We start from the raw sequence: 19,410 nt of genomic DNA, 5'->3' as shown, positions 1-19,410 counted from the left end.
TGCCCCTACAGTCATCATCACCATCAAGCAAGAAGATGCAAGAAAAGATAAGAGAGTCAGAGAACATATCACTGACATCCAGACTGGAAATGCTAGATGAGAATCAGACGCAATTATCAAAGGAATAGAAAGAGAACAAGTTATTTATGTACTAATATTTTTTATCTACTAAGGAGATTGAGCCTTTGCTTGTGTTTAGTATATCTATGTTGTATCCATTATCTCTAAAGAAAAGACTCCCAACTCTCAGTGACCTAAAGCACCACCATTAATTTGCTCGCAGTTCTATGAGCAGCTGGGACTCACTTATGCTTTTTGTAGATAATGGATCAACCAGAGCCTGACTGGATCCTAACAGCCTTATTACATGTCTGGGCTTCAGCTAAGATGGATGAAATGTCAGGGACTGCTGAACCTCTCTCCATACGGTCTTCTCACCCTCAGGAGGGGTTTAGTCTGAATTTGTACACAGGGTTGAAGTCTTACAAGTATTCCAAGCTATGTAGAAATTTCAGTTTCTTGAGATTTCGGCTTGGAAGTAACAAAGCATCATTTCTACCACATTCTATTGTTCAAAGCAGATAACAAAGTCAACCTAGATTGAAGAGAATTAAGTCCCTCCTTTGAATGTGGAAAACGGTCCTGGTGGAATAGTGAGCTATGAGTTCAGCTACTAGCCACAACTAGCAGTTAGAAACTATAGCAGATCTTTTGCTAAAAAGATGAAGCTTTCTATTTCTATAGAGATTTAGTCTCAAAAACCTTCATAACGGTTGCTTTGAAGAAGAATTGCCTATTTATTCGAGGATAAGTAGACCCAAATATAAGCCGAGGCACCTAATTTTAGAAAAAAAATAAAAAATAATAACCCTGGGAAATCTTATTGACTCGAGTATAAGCCTAGGGTGGGAAATGCAGCAGCTACTGATAAATTTCAAAATAAAAATAAATACCAATAAAATTACATTAATTGAGGTATGAGTAGGTTAAATGCTTTTGAATATTTCAAAGAAAAACAGTAAACTAGCTCTGTAAGTGGGAAAAAGTGTCAACAAAAACAATACGGTATCAACAATAACTTTAAAAGTACCTAAATCTTAGCTCAATCAGCAACCAAGCTAAAACACAAGAGTTAAAATACTTCAAAACTGGATTCATCATCATCATCTGTATGTCCAAAGAGCTAAAGCTTCAGCTTTAGTGTAAGGTTATCAGCATAGACGTTGTCATCATCACTGAGTTCACAGGCATCACCATCACTGCCACATTCTCATACAAAGTGCTGTCTTCACTGACATCCATAGCATTACTACTGACACCTTTCTTGAAGGCGCATTACACCATGTCCTCTGGACTCTCTTCCCATGCATCACGAACCCACTTTGCTATCAGTTCTATGTTGGGCTTCATCAGACTTCCAACTTTTGTTAGTTGGGCTTGACCAGATGATATCCATTCATGATATCCATTCATGCCATCTTTCACACACGGTCTTTGAAAGGTTTATTTAAATGCACATCTAGGGTCTGCAATACAGATGTAAGCCCACCTGGAATAACAGCCAAAGTAACTTGAGAAGACTTTGCCAAATTTTTTATATCATCAGATATGTGGGCTCTGAACATATCCCTAAGTAGAAATGATGGGTTTTTCTCTAAGGCTGCTACTGGTTGTCCATTCCAAATTTCTTCCAGCCAATTTTTTTTCCATCTTCATCCATTCATCCTTAAATATGTGCTTGCACAGTAATTCATGGTGGGAATTTGACCTTTTTAGGCAAGGTCTTTCTTTTAAAATTAATGACAGGCCACAGCTTAAGTTCCATTAGCCAAACATGACAGAATGACTATAAAATAGTATTTTTCATTTCCTGTGATTCTGAGTAAAACAATCTTGTCTCCAAAACTTGCCACAGTTCTGTTGCTTGGAAGATCAAAGGTCATAGGTGTTTCCTCCATATTCCCAATTATCTCCCAGGTCATAGTTATGGATCCTTCTTTGCTTTATGATGAATGAATGGAATGACATCCCTTTTCCCTCAAGGTCTTTTGGAAACTGTGAAATCTTTGTTCTTTGCTGCAAACATAGGGAAAACCCATTCATGAAGCGGGTACACCATTCTGCTTATGCAACAAAATTTTCAATGCCTGGTGCTTTTAATTTGTCATCTTTAGCCATTTGAAGGCACATAAGCGAATTCCCATGTGTGTTACACAGTAACCATTTTGATGACATCCATAACCCATTGATGCTATTCAGTCTCTAGAGCCCCATATGAAGTCGTTAAATGTCGAGCTTTTTTGCCTTTGGAATTTTTTCCAAGTCAGCTTTTATTTTCCACCACTCCCTCACTTGTTTTTCATCAACACAAAATTCCCTACTTGCAATACTGTTATTGCTTTCTTCTGCTCTTGACTTAACCTTAAGTTTGAAACCAGCTTCCTTATGACCTGCGTTTTTTTGTTTTGGTCCAGGCTTAGTAGTATTGAGAGTCATTTCTAACAGGATTAAAAAAAAAAAACCTTTAAAAAAAGACTTTGATAAAGAATGCCATACCATAGCGATTTGAGTTCTCAAAATATACTGTACAGTAAGACCCACCCTAAAAATAAGTCCTAGCTATAGTTCTTAAAAGAGGTCAATTTACAGTAAAAACGGTGGTGCCCAGGCAATTACCAGTATACCTATAAACAAATAAAATCAATTGGCAATAGAATGCAGCAAGACAGATAGACTTCACCATGGAAAACAGGTACCCCCAAACGAATCACCCTCAAAAGACACCACGAGCCCCAAAACATGCTGGATCACCACGGAAGCAGCAGTAATTCAGGGTTTGGAGAGTTTGGTGTGATGATATTCCAGAATGTGATGACGTCAATGATTGCATAGAGCAGCCTGGGTTAGGGGTCATAATATACACGCTGTGTTGTGTACCCACTGTTACTGCGTGCGCTGTGTTACTGCATACACAGCATTAGCACCTATGTATGGGAAGTGCTAATGCCACACCTGCAATAACACAGTGCGTACACAATGCAGCGTGTATACTATGAGCCCTAACACAGGCTGCTCTATGCAAGCATAGTCAACACTGGGTCCAGATAGGGGTTAATAAGAAAATAAAAAATAAAATATAGCAGACTAAGGACTGTCAATAAACGTACTGTATATCCAAGACCAGAGCTATACCAGTACTTGTATTCAGCAATGCTTGTGAGGAGCAAGGGGGCTGACCAAGCAGGGGTAAGACGGCTACGTCATTGGTCACAGCCCTGGAGAAGAGCAGGAGAAGAAGAGCAGCCGCATCTGACAATCATCTGACAAGGATGCGATGCTCCCCAGGGACCAGCACAGTGAAGCAGACAGGTTTTTGCCCAGTACGGCATGGACAACACAGAGGCTGTCGGCGTGCAGGAGAAAAGGAGAACCGTGACATCAGCAGTCATCAGACCACCCACAGAGGCTGCAGGCGCCCACCGATGAGCTGGAGAGACCAGAGAAGACCCGCACTGCACCGGAGAACAGGTAAGTGGGACACTCACTCGAGTATAAGCCGAGGGGGACTTTTTCAGATAAAAAATGTGCTGAAAAACCCAGCTTATACATGAGTATATACGGTAACTCGATGGTAGTGAGTTTAGACTTTTGGTTTAGTCTGAAAGGGAAAGTGGCAACCTAATGGGAAGCATTCATAAAACAGATGGGAAGAATTACCAAAATCATCTTTCCAAACATGTTTCTTGGGTTTTCATTTTATTTAGAACAGTGTTTATTTATTGAGTGAAAACCTGGTGTCAAATATATAATATTGTTGTTATCATTAGGTGTCACCACATAGCCTCCTATTCATGGTGACTCGGAACCTAAAGAGCAGAATTGAACTCCACACAGCTTTTTTGGCTGTATCTTTTAAAGAAACATGTTACCAAAACGTTATCACAAAAGTGCTCTTTCTTATTTCTATCGTGGGTACTGGTTCTGGTTATTTTGAAAAATGCCCATCCCTCCACACTGGCTGGTTAGTGTCTTAAACTGACAGGTCCGATGCCTGCATTACTGTGTTCTCTTCCCATTGTCTAATACTACTTCCTAGGATTCCTGAAACTGACTGTCTAAGAAACCCTAAGGAGTAATTCTACTCTGTCAAAATCAACTTCGTGGCAGTGGATCATAGGATTCTAATATTACTCTTAGTCCCTGGTCGTTTGGTCTTATTTTCAGAAGTGCCTTGGGACTTTATCTGAATCTCTGCATTTCCAATTTAAGTAGCCACATTTGGGCATGTTTTAGAAATTCTCTACTTATGTTTTGCTAGACTCTATATCTTTGAGAAGCTTTAGGTTTACAGATAAATTATGCAGAATGTGTGAGTGTTTCCAAGTAGCTTCCCTCCAAGTGCACACCATTTATCCTATTTTTAACATCCTGTCTTACTCTGATATATTTGTTACAATTGATTAACTAAATTATAATTATAATGAGCTAAAATACATCAATTAGAAGAGATACACCTTTGTACAACAGTACAGGTTGTACAAATGCATAATTCTATGTGTTCACCACTATAATATCGTATAGAATAATTTCCCTGCCCAAAAAAATGCCCTGTGTTCCACCTCTTCATCCTCTCCCCAACTTGTTCAATCTCTTTTATGTAGTTATTTTCTTCAGCTATAATTCCTTATTTTTTCATTTCCAATTATTCAAAACTAATTAGTATTTTTAAATTATTTAGATGGTTCCATTGTTTCTTTCAGATTGCATTTTTTTCTAAAGTACTAAGTTTAAATGCTATATTTTGGTTTGCTCTGTCTGTTAATGCTCCCATACAGTGGGTGATTTCTCTGTTGTTGTTGTTAGCTGATATTGAATGGGTTCTCAATGTATAGCAACCCTGTGCACAGCACAATGCAACGCTCACCTGCTCACTCCTGTGCCACCTGCGTGGATTAAAAGAGGAGTGGCTCATCATTTCAATGCTGCCGAGTGGTTTCTCAAAAGACTCGCTGACTTTGAGGTTAGTTTTACTACATGTGCATTATAGTAAAGTTTTATAAGGGCTTTTATAAGAACTAGAAGAAGCTGTTTTTTCATAGAGGAAACTCACCAAAGACTTTCTTTTCACACTCAAATGAATTCCACTCTTTACTTTTAGGTCTTGAAATCTGACATTTTAAAATAATATAATGGGACCCACTCCAGAACTGATGCTTAATGAAAGCTTCAGCTGTAATCACCATGAAGATGATAAGTTTTCATGCCTTTGACATTTCATAAATTCTGTCTGCACATTTTAGAGCAGTAGAACAACTTCAGGATTGTGAGCCTATTTTATGGCAAACATAAAATAACACATTTCATATTCTATCATAATACTATTTTAATGAATGTCCAGACCAAAGAGATAAAACTATTTCCATTCAATTCAACAAAATTGTCCAAAAGGTATATAAAGCAGAGGCTATAAAGGAAAGAACAAATTGGTAGAAATAGCATGTGGAATATAAAGTAGGTCTCGGCTTTATTATTGGTAATGACTGTGTTTCTATAATGTTTCTAGAAAGCAAGTAACTTGCTTTCTTTAAATTTAACATTCTCTACTTGATTCTGTAGAAATAAAGTGCATTGATCATCCACACCATTATGTGGGTGATTGCCTAAGCGTGAAATAAAAGACAGGAAGATAAAATGGGTTGCTGTTTACTGCTAAGTACCACGTTAATGAAATTCCTACCTTTGGTATGTTCCTTTTGGAAACAGAAAAAAAGTTAGAAAAAATAATTTGGTCTTAAAATAGTTCTATTGATATCGTTATTTAGTATTGTTCTTTCATTAGAGCTTCACCTAAGTAATTGTTTCCTATTGATGAAAAAATCTATTGATGCTCTATTTCTTTTTGTCAAGTAGAGGTCACATTAAGTAAAACTAGCTAGTAAGTAAATAATCAATAGACTGAATGCTGTAATAAATGTCTTCACCTGGAGAGACTACAGAACAGAATAAATAAAATGGTAAATACAGATTTTAAATTAGTTTTAGGAGATGTAAAGGTACCTTGAGAAAACATTGCATAAATAAAGTTCAGATGACTCTGATAGTGTGGGCAACTATTTTATAAATTACTATTAGTTTATTGAACATTGATACTTTCCTACTAACTTAAATAGTATAGGTGCCATTTATATCTATATGGTATTAAACAACTAGAAGAATAGTGAAGGCTTATACATCTTTTAGTTATCCATTCAGTGTCACAGTGCATTTTAGGGAATTACCCTGGGCTTAATTATAACCAAGGGTCTGGCAGTGATACAACTACTCCACAGGAAATCTTAAAGCTCAAACTCAATTAAGTAAAATAATTACACTTTCTACCAAACCATGAGAAAAGCACTATTTCTCCCTCTAAAACAAAGCTGTATTCAATTAAAAAAAAGCAAAGTTAAATTTTGAGCTAGAATAAATTTCAAGCATCAGAGTCTTTTGAGCAGGTTATCTAAGGAATCTCTAGAGAAAGAGAAGCAGGAAGACAAAGCTAATAGAAGATAGATGATAGATAGATAGATAGATAGATAGATAGATAGATAGATAGATAGATATAGATAGATAGATAATAGATATAGACATTTATTTTAAAGAATTGTTTTATATGATTCTTGGAAGTGACAAGTCCGAAATCTGTGGATCGAGTGGCAGGTAGGAGATTACAACAATCTTATGTCCCAGATCCAGACAACAGGCTGTGAGGGAGAGAAAGGAATTTTGGATGAATGCCTATATATAGTCTGGAGGCAGAATATTTCATGAGGAAAACTGGTTTTGCTCAGATGAGATCGACTCATATCACAGGGGATAATCTCTTTTATGTAAATCAATTTATTTAATTGTTAATTATAGAAAACATGCCATAGCAACTAATAGACTAGTGATTGAAAAAAGTGGCACCAGAGATGAGCCAAGTTGACACATAACATTACCCATCACATAAGTCTAAGCCAAAGATAATCAATCCAAATTTATGACATAGGTATAGCAACATAAAGATAACAGTACTTTCCACTATACAGTCACAAGTTTCCCATTGTAGATGCAAATCTTAGGACAATATGCAATTTTATGCATTAAAGTGACATTAGAAATGTTATGAAACAGGAGCAGGATGAAGCATGGCAATGGATAAAAGAAATTATAGACTTGATATTCCTGTGACACTATTTGGGGGAGGGCTATAGATTTCTCCTGTTCCAGAAAGAAATTTTTGAAACAGATTAAAGATCAGACTAGAGCACATCTTGTGGGAGAATAGGGATTCCATATAAAGACAGTGTTAAAATTCGCAGTGCAAGTGTTAGGAAATTGAGACGCTTATGGTTAATGGTAGATTTCTCATCTTTTATGTAGAAAATCCAGGTTTGATTCCAAACCAATACACTTCATGCACACCCACCACCCATTTGTCAGTGAAGACTCGTGACGTGGTTTATGTGGAATTTCCAAATTCAGATGGACTATGGAGGACAAAAGCCTGGTGATCTGCTTCTCAACTCAGCCAACTAAAGTTCCAGAGATCACAGTGGAATGATCTGCCATCCATCATGGGGGTGACACAGAACTAGGCAGCATTTTGTTTCATAGTACATGGGGTCGTCATGAGTTAAAGGCAAATTTTATGACAGCTCATAGCAATACCAAACAGATCTGTCTTGGAAGAAGGACAGAATGCTCCTCAGAGGCTTACATACTTTGGCCATGTTTTCAGGAGAGAGCAGTGCCTGAAGAAGGACATCATGTTTGGTAAAGTAAAGGGGCAATGAAAAAGAGGAAGGTGCTCAACAAGATGGGTTGACACTGGCTACAGGAATGGGCTGAAACAATTGTGAGGATGGTACAGGATCATGCAGTCTTTCATCCTGTGCATAAGGCCGCTATGAGTCAGAATGGACTTGGTGTCACCTAACAAGAGTGCCGATCAAATGTTTACCATCCCTTCTACATCTTCACCATCCTTTGAGGGGTCAAGACCTCCTACTTTTTTGTGTGTGAGGTGAACCAGATGAAGCTTTACTGAGCAGCTTAGTTGTACATTCAAGAACTCATTCATATTTTGTTTATCTCATTGATTGCCCACAATTCAACATCACTTGTTTTACTTCCTCTCTGTGTCCTTTTGAATTCCTTCTTCTTGTCTAACCCTTCTGAATTTTATTCTTGGGTAAATACTGCCCTTTTAAAAATGGTCTATTAGTCCAAGGATTGTTTGCCTCTCTAGGGTTATTGTTTCCCTGTCTATTGTTTGACTCTACTATTTTGCCTGGATTCACAATCAATGCTCAGAAGAGCAGCAGTCAACAAAAAGAACAGTATATTGTTTGGGGCAAAATTGGTGCACAAGACCCCTTTAAAGTGTTTGAAAGCAAGGATTCCACTTTAAGGATGAAGGTGCACCTGATCCAAGTCATGATATTTTCATTCCCCTCATAAGCATGAAAGCTAGGCAATGAATAAGCAAGACCCAAGAAGAATTGAAATATTTGAATGATAGTGCTAATGAAGAATATGGAAAGTACTATGAACTGGCAGAAGAACCAATAAATCTGCAGTGGAATAAGTACAGCCAGAATGCTTCTTAGAAGAGAGGAAGGCAAGAGTTTGTCTCACTTACATTGGATACATAACCAGGAAAAAAACAGGTCCCGGTAAAGGACATCATGTTTGGTTAAGTAGAAGATGGGTGAAAAGAAGACCCTCCAGGAAGGGATTGGCACAGTGGCTGCCAACAGTGGACTGGAACATAACAGCAGTTCGAAGTGGCACCGGCGTGGCAGTGTTTCATTTGTTGTACATAGCAACTGCTACAAGTTGGTACTGACTTTTCAGCATTTCCCAGCAGCTGTGTCAGGGGGCTGTGTTGTGAGGGCAATAGAGGGAGTTTTGTTCCAGTCCTGGGATTCCCTGAGTCTATCTGAGCAGTGGTTGTTGTAAGGTGCCAGGGAGTGAGTTCTGACTCATAGCAACCACATGCACAAGCGAACAAAACATTGTCTGGTCACGTGCTGTCTTCACAATTGTTCTTATCCTTGAGCTCGCTGTAGCAGCTATGTTGTCAATCCATTTCCTTCAGGACCTTTCTCTTTCTTGCTGACACTACTTTACCAAGCAGGATGTCCTTTTGTAGGGACCGGTCTCTCCGGACATGTTTAAAGTATGTAAGAGGAAGTCTTGTTGTCCTTGCCGCTAAGGAACATTCTGGTTGCAGTTCTTCCAAGACGGACTTGGGTTTTTTTTTGACAGTCCATAGTATATTCAATGTGCTTCTCCAGCACCACAGTCTGAGTGCATGGATTCTTCTTCTGTCTTCTTTATTGTGTCCAACTTTCACATGCATATGAAATGAGTGAAAATACCACGGCTTGGGTCAGATGCAACTTAGTCTTTTAACTAACACACTTGCTTTTCCACACTCAATTCATCTGTTGATCTCTTGACTTCTACTTCCATGAGTATTGGTTGGGGATCTAGTCTTTAATATGGATTACAATTCAATGTAAAGAAAACCAAAATCCTCACAACTGGACTAATAGGTAGCATCTGACCAGTAAGCTTGTCCATTTTTATGGTTTCAATTTTTTAAAATTAGTTTATTGGGGGTTCCTACACCTCTTATCACACTCCATCCATCCATCCATTGTGTCAAGCACGTTTGTACATATGTTACCATCATCATTTTCAAAACATTTTCATTCTACTTGAGCCCTTGGTATCAATGCCTCATTTTTTTCCCTCCCTCCCTCATGAACCTTTGATAATTTATAAATTACCATATATACTCAAGTATAAGCACATTTTTTAATGCTGAAAACTCGCCGCACCCCCCAGTTTTTTGTGGTAAAATTAGGTGCCTCAGCTTTTACTCGAGTATATACAATTATTTTTCATGTCTTACATTGACTGATGTCTCCCTTCACCCACTTTTCTCTTGTCCATCCCCCTGGTAGGGGGTTATATGTAGATCATTTTGATTTCCACCCCCTCCTTTCTCTCCCCACCTTCCCCTTACCCTACTGGTATTGATACTCTCATTCTTGGTCTTCAGGGGATTATATGTCCTGGATTCCCTATGTTTCTAGTTCTTATCAGATTTGTAAGGTAGAATTGGGGTCATGATAGTTGGGGGGCGGCATTACAGAAATAGAGGAAAGGTATATGTTTCATCAGTGCTATACTGCACCCTGACTGGCTCATCTCTTCCTTGTGACCTTTCTGTAAGGGGATGTCCAATTGCCTACAGATGGGCTTTGGGTCTCCTCTCCACACTCCCCCTCACTCACATTGATATGATTTTTTGTTCTGGGTCTTTGATGCCTGATACGTGGTCCCACCGACACCTCATGAACCACACAGGCTGGTGTGCTTCGTCCATGTGGAATTTGTTGCTTTTGGTTTCAAATTTTATTTCAAAGTCTTCCCCCCCACTCTATCCAGGACTTTCTAATGTGATCAGTTTAAGAGCACTTTGTAGAGGTAGCTAGTCACTTTTGGTTCTTCTGAGCTGTGGAGGCTGGTGTTCATGTGGTCCCTTTGTCCATGGCAGTATGTGTTCCCAAGTGTCTTTAATTTCTTCATTTTTCTTTGCTCCAGATGGGGAGAGGCCAAGAGTTATGTCTTAGATGACCAGTCACTAGCATTTAAGCTCTAGCAGCTACTCACCAAAGTGAAATGTAAAATATTGTCTTTGTGAATGTTATGCCAGTTGACCTTGGTATCCCCCCAGACCATGGTTCTGAGTTCATAGCCCCAGTAACATTTTCTCAAGGTGTATGCTCATGTATAAATTTTCATAACTCTGTATCCTGTATGGTCCACCCTATTCATGGGTAGATTTGCAGTATAGGTAAATACATACGCAGAAACATTCTCTGGCAAACTTGTATGTCTATTCTCTGTCAGACCTAGCCTTCAAGTCCACCCATTCACTGATAGATCACCGCTAGTGTCGGATTGTGTACATAACAGTATTTACCTTTGTTGCTTTTAATTCGCTCACCCCTGTCATTGTCTTCCCCTGCCTCCATCAGTTTTTACTGACCTCCCTCTTGTGGTATATTACTTTTCCCCTCACCCGAGTTAAGACACATCTACCCTCTAGCCAGTGACCCCTTTCCTTTCCCATCCCTGAGAACCATTGAAGCATGTCTCTTTTCGTGGCTGGCCTTCCTTCAAAACAAATTGGTCCTTTCTCCTGGCAGTCCGCAGTGCTTTCAGTAGTGTTTGCCAGCAACTTAGTTCACAGGCCTTCCTTCTTCTGTGATATTCCTTATTCACTGACCAGCTTTCAGGAGAACATGAGGCACTTCACAGACCAGGACTGGAGCAGGTGCTCCTTGGTCCTAAAGGAGGCACCTTTGTTTCTTTAAACTTTAAAGAGATCTTGGGCAGCGGATCCACCCATTGTCATGCGGTGTTGGTTTCTTGACTGCTGGTTCCCCGAGGGTTGTGTTTCCAAGTAAAATGAACTCCTAGGCAGCTATAGTCTGTTCCCACTTATTATGATGCTGTCTATGGGTGAAGTTGTAAGGTTGATTTTTTTGTTTCTTTATGTTACAGTATAATCCATACTGAAAGGTCTAATCTTTAATTTTCTGTATTGCCTTCTGATACTAACATAATAGTTTTTTTCCTCTCTACTATTGTTATTAATTTAGTATCATCTCATTGCTTCTTGAGACATTAGACAATGCATCAGTCTCCTTCTTTTCAGTATCACTCCTCTGAGCTACTTCTATGGTTGTCTTTCTAACATCAAATTCGAACTAGTTCTAGCAACAAGACATGCTAGCCTACTGCAGGCTCCTGCATACAAAGGGTCTTTAAAAAGCTAGCTGAAATTTTTTATTGTCTTTTCATTCTCTTTTTCCACAAGCATTTTGAAGCCCCCTTATACTACAAACACAAAGAAAAATTGAGTAATATATGACACAGACAAGTTTAATATATGTTCCTTATTGAAGAATAATGCTGAAAATAAACAGGATCCTAATCTACTAGCTCACTCTAAGCAAAGAGAGCAAGCAAGCAAGTGCGGATTCTCCGAGCAATAATATTTTGCTTTATGTGATTGATTGACTGTCATTAGTTGCCATCAAGTAAATTCTGACTCAAGGAGGACCTGTGTGTGAGCGGACAGAACTGTTCCATGGGGTTTTCTTGACTGTAATCTTAACAAAAGTGGATCATCAAGTATTTTATCTATAGTGTCACTTCGTGATGAGTTCAAACAGCTAACTTTCAACTTTTAGGTTAACAGTCCGGTGAAACTTAGAACCACCTTAAAAAAAGAGAAAGAAACACTCCCATTAAGTGAGTTCTGACCCATTGCAACCCTGTAGGACAGAGTATTGTGAGGCTGAAAATTGTTTTGATAGCAGAAAATCTCATCTTTCTCTCCCAAAGTGGCTGGTGGCTCTGTACTGCTGACCTTGTGATTAACAGCCCAACTATGCCATCAGATCCACCTGAGGACCTTATCGATTGACTTTTCTGTTCAATGTAATTAAGTTGATTTGGACTCATACTGGTTCAACAGGATAGGGTAGAATTTCCCCCCAAAGGATTTCCTCAGCTCTATTATTTATGGATGCACACTGCCAGGACATTCTCCATGAAGCTGCAGGGAGCATTCAGACTATCTTTTGGATAGCAGCTATGAAAAGAATTTCCCAGCCTAGTATTAGATATTGCCAAGCATAATGGCTAATTACTTGCCAGTCACCCTAAAGAAAAGGTTGTTTGTTTTGTAGTTCCATGCATATAGCCATATATAAAGGAATCTGTCCAAATGTATCTGAAAAGTTAAAAAAAGAGAGAGAGAATATGAGTCCCATACATATGCAATATACATAAGATATTTAATAGAGTTCCATAGAGTTTGGAAGACTTACAAGGCAAGAATGAACTTGAGAGGAAACCCAAATAGGGAAATCGAGGAACGGCTCCCATTCTTCCCATTGTCACTGAGAAGCATCTGGTGCATACTGGTTCTGCACAGGGTTTCCAAGACTGTAAATCATTCTCAGAGCCAATAGTCCTCTTTCTCCTGAGGCATGGCTGATGAATTTGAACCACTGACCTTGTGTTTAAAAGGCCAATGCCTAACCTACAGCACCACTGGGATGGGGAAATGATAGGAAGAGGTGACGCTGCATAAGGTCAATGTCTAAGACCCACCAATAGGAACTGACCCCAGGAACTGAAACCAGAAAGGGGATACCATTGTTGCTGAAAATGCCATGTGGAGCTGAAAGAGAAAAGATGAAATGTTGTAGGATCTAAAGCCAGTTTCTAGAATATGTTGGAAAATGGAGTTTGAAAGAAGCAACCCCTGCAATACAGCCCAGGGCTGATAAAGGACAATGAACAGGTAAAAGGATCAGCCCAACATCATTCTCCATCGTCTTGTTATGCCTTCGTCTTAAAGACAAGAATGACCCAGGATCTAAGACAATTCAAATGAGGTGAAAACAAGAAAAAGAACTAGAAGTAAAATATGATTCTCTCCTCAAAAGAGGTTGGAGATGTTATTGCCTGCATAAGAAATATGTTCCTATAAAACAATCAAAATGAAAAATAGAGCTCATAGATATGAAAGATGATTATTAAAATAGAGTTTCCTCAGAAAATACAATTCCAGGCTAAGGAGAATTATCTGAGGAATTAATCCAGAAAAGAATATAAAAAATGGGGGCAAGAATGTGCTCAATTTTCTTTTCTTTCTTATAATCCTTTTCTTGATATGGGTAATGGCATGTATGCCTGTGGCCCAGAGGGGAGGGACAGGGCCCTGAGTGACAGTGTTTCTGTGGCAGCCTTTTGGGGCAGGCACTGAATTTGACAGGACTCCACAACGATAACTTCTAGAATACAGGACTCTAAGAAAGTCCTGCAGATCCTACAACTCACTCTCCAGATATATTAGACCTACTAAGTGCCCAGCACAATAAATAAATCAAAGCCAAGCAACTCTGATGACATTTATCAAAGAAAAAGACTAGGAACGTTTTAATAAGTTTTACTATTATAATAAAGAATGAGAATCAGACTGGAAATGGGGGTCTTATCAGTAGCACTCTATCATCAAAGGCAATTAATTAGAAATATATTCAAAGTTCTGAGGGAAAAACATTTAAATAATTTAGAAGCTGGTTTTTATACCAATCAAGCATGAAACTAGAAATTTTAACTAGCTACATAGAATATAATTTAACTTCTTATATATTTTATAAGTTATAACCTCTTTTAACTTTTGAAAGTTATTTGCTAGAATTCTCAAAAAAAAAAAAAGACAGAATTCCAAGAAAAGGAGCATTTGGAATCTAGGAAATATTATATTTGGACCCAGAAAATAAAGAGAATAAAATTTCCAAAACTATGGCTCTGATTAGGTTGAGACATTAATCAGTCTAAATTAAAATGGGAAGACAGAATTTAAGGTGGTCTTTAAGAAGAGCAAATAAAAGGGTTGTAGAAAAGAGAATAACAGATTATATATTTTTGAGAGGCAGTGGTAAAATGAGACATTATAAAGAAAACAAATAAAACATACACACAAAATGCGTAAAGCTTATCAGAAAAATATATAATCATCGGGCATGACTTGACTGGGAAATTAGCAATATCTATTTTGCTATAGTCATTTACATACTATATGTAGAATTTAAAATTTTTAGACCCACCTATATACAAAGGAGAAAGTGGCAAAAGGTAAATGTTAGCAAGTCTGACCATGGAAAATTTGAAGTCGAGCTGACAAGAATGGAGAGATGATAAGGGATAAGCCAGCTAAAGAGAAAAACAAGCCCACAAACATTCTCATCCTGCAAGCGGAGAGGAAAAAGGCTGTCTACTGTGATACAAAGAAGAAAGAGAGGTTTGACTGTATCATTTAAGTCACAATGGTAGCAACTAGTTAGAAATTAAAATAGTGAATTAACTATATTGGAAAAATGAGGAAGGAAAAGTAGAAGGTTTAATTGATCTATACTCTAGGTGTAGGTTCCCAAACGCATTTGGTCTATTATCCCCATTTGAGAAAAAGAATAAAAGATTTTGTAGTACAGCCCATAATCCAGGATAAGGGGGCCCACAGTCCAGGGGGCTTTTGCAGCCCCTCTCTCCTGTCACCCTGCCCCCATCCCCACAATGCTCCAGCACCCCCCTTGACTGGTATCACCCAATTTAGAAACAGTGTTCTAGGGCATCATCTATCAAAATGGGTGCTCAACAGTTTATCTAAATCGACTCATATGGAAAAAGTACATACAATTTTGAGATTAAAATAATTACCAGAAGAAAGAGCTAAAATAATTCAGAGTGTGTTTCTAGAAAGAACAACTGGGAAGAAAGGATGAAACAGAAGGGTGATGTTTTCTGTAAGACTCTCTACACTTAGCTTTAAAACTTTGCTCTTTATTAGTTTGACGAAATGCTTGTGTGTAAGGAGTGCAAAGGTTTATATCTACAGAATAGACCACGTATAAATTTTCGAATATGAAACTAGAATACCATCTTCTGTATCACTAACAACAGTTAAGCAGCGCAAAGGCCTCTTCCGATAGCTTGCCAGGTCTTCAAGCTCTGCTCTTTGTAGAGATTCTCTCACAGGGGCCCCAGGCGATGCCAGGTCCTCAGGGGTCCCACAGTCCTGAACAATCAGAAAGCCCTTTGGTCTTTGGTCCATCCTATTAGCCATTAACGGTAAGAAGCAGTATTTTTTTCCACATTCTGTGTCATAAAGTAGAAGTCTTGACTTTAAAAGAAATAGAGTATGATTAACAGTATAGGTAAAGGTTAATAGTATTATGTGAAATTTATTTCACACCTATATAAGTGTACTCAGTGTGTGCATTTTTATTGATCCTAATCATAACCCCTTCTGGATAATTTTTTTACTAAATATATTGTCTTATTGTAATAAACCATTCTGATATTAGTTTATCAAGCTTAAGATCTATACTATTCACAGATATAATTTTTCATGGAAGTAAGGCTCTGCCCTCCTAACTGTCTGTGATAGGTAGGATTATTGTGCCAACCTGGCCAATAAATAGTGGGATTAATAAGATCACAGTTTAACTGAATGGCAAAGAGATAAATAGCTCAGCGAGCCTTGCCTTTCTGTCTCTTGCTCTCTGATGATAGGACCAGTATGTGACTGCCTTAGCTAGTTCTCTGCCCAACTTGTGAGCTACACTGCCTGTGGGACACCCAATCCGTGGACTGTGTCACTACAGTTTGAGGTTCCTTCGAGACCTGCTTTGCCACACTGCTGGTGTATACATCACTTGAGCTGGGAACCGTTGGACCCTATCATCTAACTAATTGTTAGTGACCACCCTGCTGTTTGCTGCCTGTGGCCGGACTGCCTGTATTGCTCTACCGAAAGCAGCTGTCTGCTTCCTTGACTTGCACCTAGCAGCCCTCGTGAGTTAAAGGACTGCCAGTATATTAACTGTCTCATGGAAGTGAGTTAAACTGAGCTCTCTGAACTGCTATGTAGACTGATTAGCTAAAAAACTAAAAGAAAATAATGTATGCTAATAAATGGGACATTAGAAGAAGACAGGTAGTTTCTAACTAATGATTGGGCTATATTCTGATGATTCTGTTGAAGTTAGTTCTGATTCATTTAGAATGAATAACTATTACATTTTTAGCTTTTATTAGTGGTATATTTTATTAGTAGTATCTTTAGAAGTTCAATTTTTATTTTTCTTCAGAGGTTGGAAACATTATCTATGAACTTACAGATATGTTTTAATATACACATAAAATACACAAAAATATAAAATAGACAAAGCATTTTTAAAAGGACTGGCTAGGGAAATTCCTGGTAATTTGAATCTGCCAAAAGTTGGAGACTACCTGTAATGAGAAAGAAAGAGGTTCGCGAAAGTCCTAAACCTTACCTTCACACAAAGATGTTCTGGGTGACCAGGAGAGAGAGACACGCTATTGAGCAATGGGATCTACTCTAGGTACCAGGCCCTCTGTGCACGTGTTGCCAAGTAACCTATGGCCAGGCCTGAAACCAATATATAGGTAAAGTATCTCTAGGGAGTGATTTTTAATTTGAACACAGATTTTATTACTTAAAATGAAGTTATGTACCCTGGCACAGCACAGCCAATTTACTCAATCCCAAGTTAGAGGAAGAAATAGAAGTTTATTAGAAGGTAAACCAGAGAAGGGAATGACAGTAACACAGGCTGTCTTAGTGGGATCTTGTTGGAGACCAGGATTCACAGAGAACATATACCTTTTTCTTTGGAATTCACAATTTAAGGAATCACATATAGTTGCTTACATTAACTCAGGTTTCAGGGTAACCATGAGGAATAATTATTGACTATGAAAACCCAAATAAAACAGTACGTTTCTTTAAGTCTTAGGCCAGTCTCAGGATGCCTTGGTTGACTAACTAGATAGTAGGGCCTTTTCACGACTAATAGGTAAATAAGATAAGATTCTCAGAGTTATCAGATCCCTCCAGGTGACATCATCATTCAACCTGTCTGCCTGTAAGCCATTTAGTGAGTTATAAAAGTCTATAGAGACTATATTAAGTACCTTAGGCTAACTGCATCTTGTAAGGGGCACTTTTTTCTAACTTTTTTAAAGAAAATAAATTGGGTACAATATGCTTCATGGGTCCTAATATCACTGTTTCTTGCTCTTCATTTAGCAGTAAAAATGGTGTGGGTATGTGGGTGTATTTGGTTTTGAATAATGTCAAGGAAGATTTTGTAAGTATATGTTTCTGAGTGTCTAGGAGAGTTTTGAGTATATATAGCTGACAGCAATGCTAAAAAAGGCCAAGTGAGATTATGTCTGTTTACTGGCTACTAAATCTCAAGGGCTGCTAGCAGTGCCTAGGGGCATTAGTGCATGAGTGCATGTGCTTGCGTGTGCTTGCCCTGTCATCAATGTCCATGGCAATTGACAATACTCTGCGTGCCTGGAAGGCAGCTCTGGCTCAGTAAGTTGTTCTGAGATTTAGGCAAGGGAAAACGTAAATATGTAATGCTAACAGTGTAGGCAGTTCCCTGTAGTAATGGACCACCGAAATCTCCTAGTGTAAATGAGATTTAAAACACATCTCTCAGAGCAGAGAGTTCCCACTGTTATCATGCTCAAAAAGTTAAAGAAGAGGCAGATATTTTAAATGTCTGAGAATCTTCTTTTGCAGTTCACGAAAATAATTCATCTTGCCTTTTCTGATGTCTGCAGTGGCTACAATTCTTCCCAGCTCAGGACGGCTGAGGATGGGGATTGAATTGTTACCAACGGGAATTTAGCATTCCTATATATATAAAACCATGGTTAAGAAGTTGCATACCTTCTATTCAGCTCTTAAGAAAGCTATCTTAATTATCTTCCTAGTACATTTCTTAGCATGTATGAGACAACCAATTCATTTGCTAAGTTCAATTAAAATTTCCACCAGACCTTTACAAATGAGTTTCTTGCATTTCTGGGTTGAGAAGCAAAAAATATTTAAAATTCTTTTGATAAGATAGTTCCGTGTGAAGATAAACAGAACTCCAGCCAGAATCAATTGGAGTAAGACCAACTATCGACTGAATCAATGAGCCATGCTTCCATAGAGGTGGAAAGGTCAGAAAATAAGATTTAATATTTAAATCTATACCTATAGTTTAGGCTCTGTGCCATATCATACCTATAGTTAGGCTCTGTGCCATGTTCAATTTACATCTGCTTTCTTAAAAATAAAAGGCTTGTAACTCTATTTTATTTCTACCCTGTTCTATATGGTTGCTATAGCCAGAATCAACTCAATGACAGGGAGTTTGTTTTGTTATTATTATTATTATCTGTCAATGCATTTTGAACTTACTCATCCAGCCCAAAGAAGTTAGAGATGAGGAACCCATTTTCTAAAACTCATAAAATCAAGTTAGCAAAACTGGTATGAGAATTCAGGTTTCATTATTTCTAAAATATTGGCTTTAGTTTTTCATTTGTTTTTGAATGTCATTTTGCTCTGTTGCTATGGTAGCAGGGTTTCTGTTGTAGACGGCCTGTGTTTCCTCTGTTTGGTTTTGATTCTTCATTTAAAGGAGGTGAGTCCTTCACCTGAACATTCTATAGTCTCGGGATGTCTACATCCTTAATTATTTACAACTACTATAGATTTATTAAAATAAAAGGCTTAATATTAATAATATTGGTCGATGTTCATTCACAAATACATTTTAATCTCAATGCAGCAACACTGAAATTTAGTCATTAATATCCCCATGTTGAATATGAGGAAAAAGAGGCTCAAAGGGACTAAAGAAATTTACCCTGAGATTGCACGTGTTGATGTTCAGTAAGCAGGCCTGATGACAA

General features: G+C 38.2%; 1 pseudogene; it reads right to left on the bottom strand.

The window, feature by feature from the left end:
* Positions 1 to 13,788: 13,788 nt before the first annotated feature.
* LOC115868176 lies at positions 13,789 to 13,901 on the bottom strand (annotated as a pseudogene).
* Between the last annotated feature and the right edge of the window lie 5,509 nt (positions 13,902 to 19,410).

The sequence above is a fragment of the Echinops telfairi genome, unplaced genomic scaffold, assembly GCF_000313985.2.
Source record: "Echinops telfairi isolate 266 unplaced genomic scaffold, ASM31398v2 ScPeMD7_7;HRSCAF=31, whole genome shotgun sequence".
In the NCBI taxonomy this organism is placed as follows: domain Eukaryota; kingdom Metazoa; phylum Chordata; class Mammalia; order Afrosoricida; family Tenrecidae; genus Echinops; species Echinops telfairi.
The sequence above is the reverse complement of the archived record's forward strand: the minus strand, read 5'-3'. Positions and strand labels throughout refer to the sequence as shown.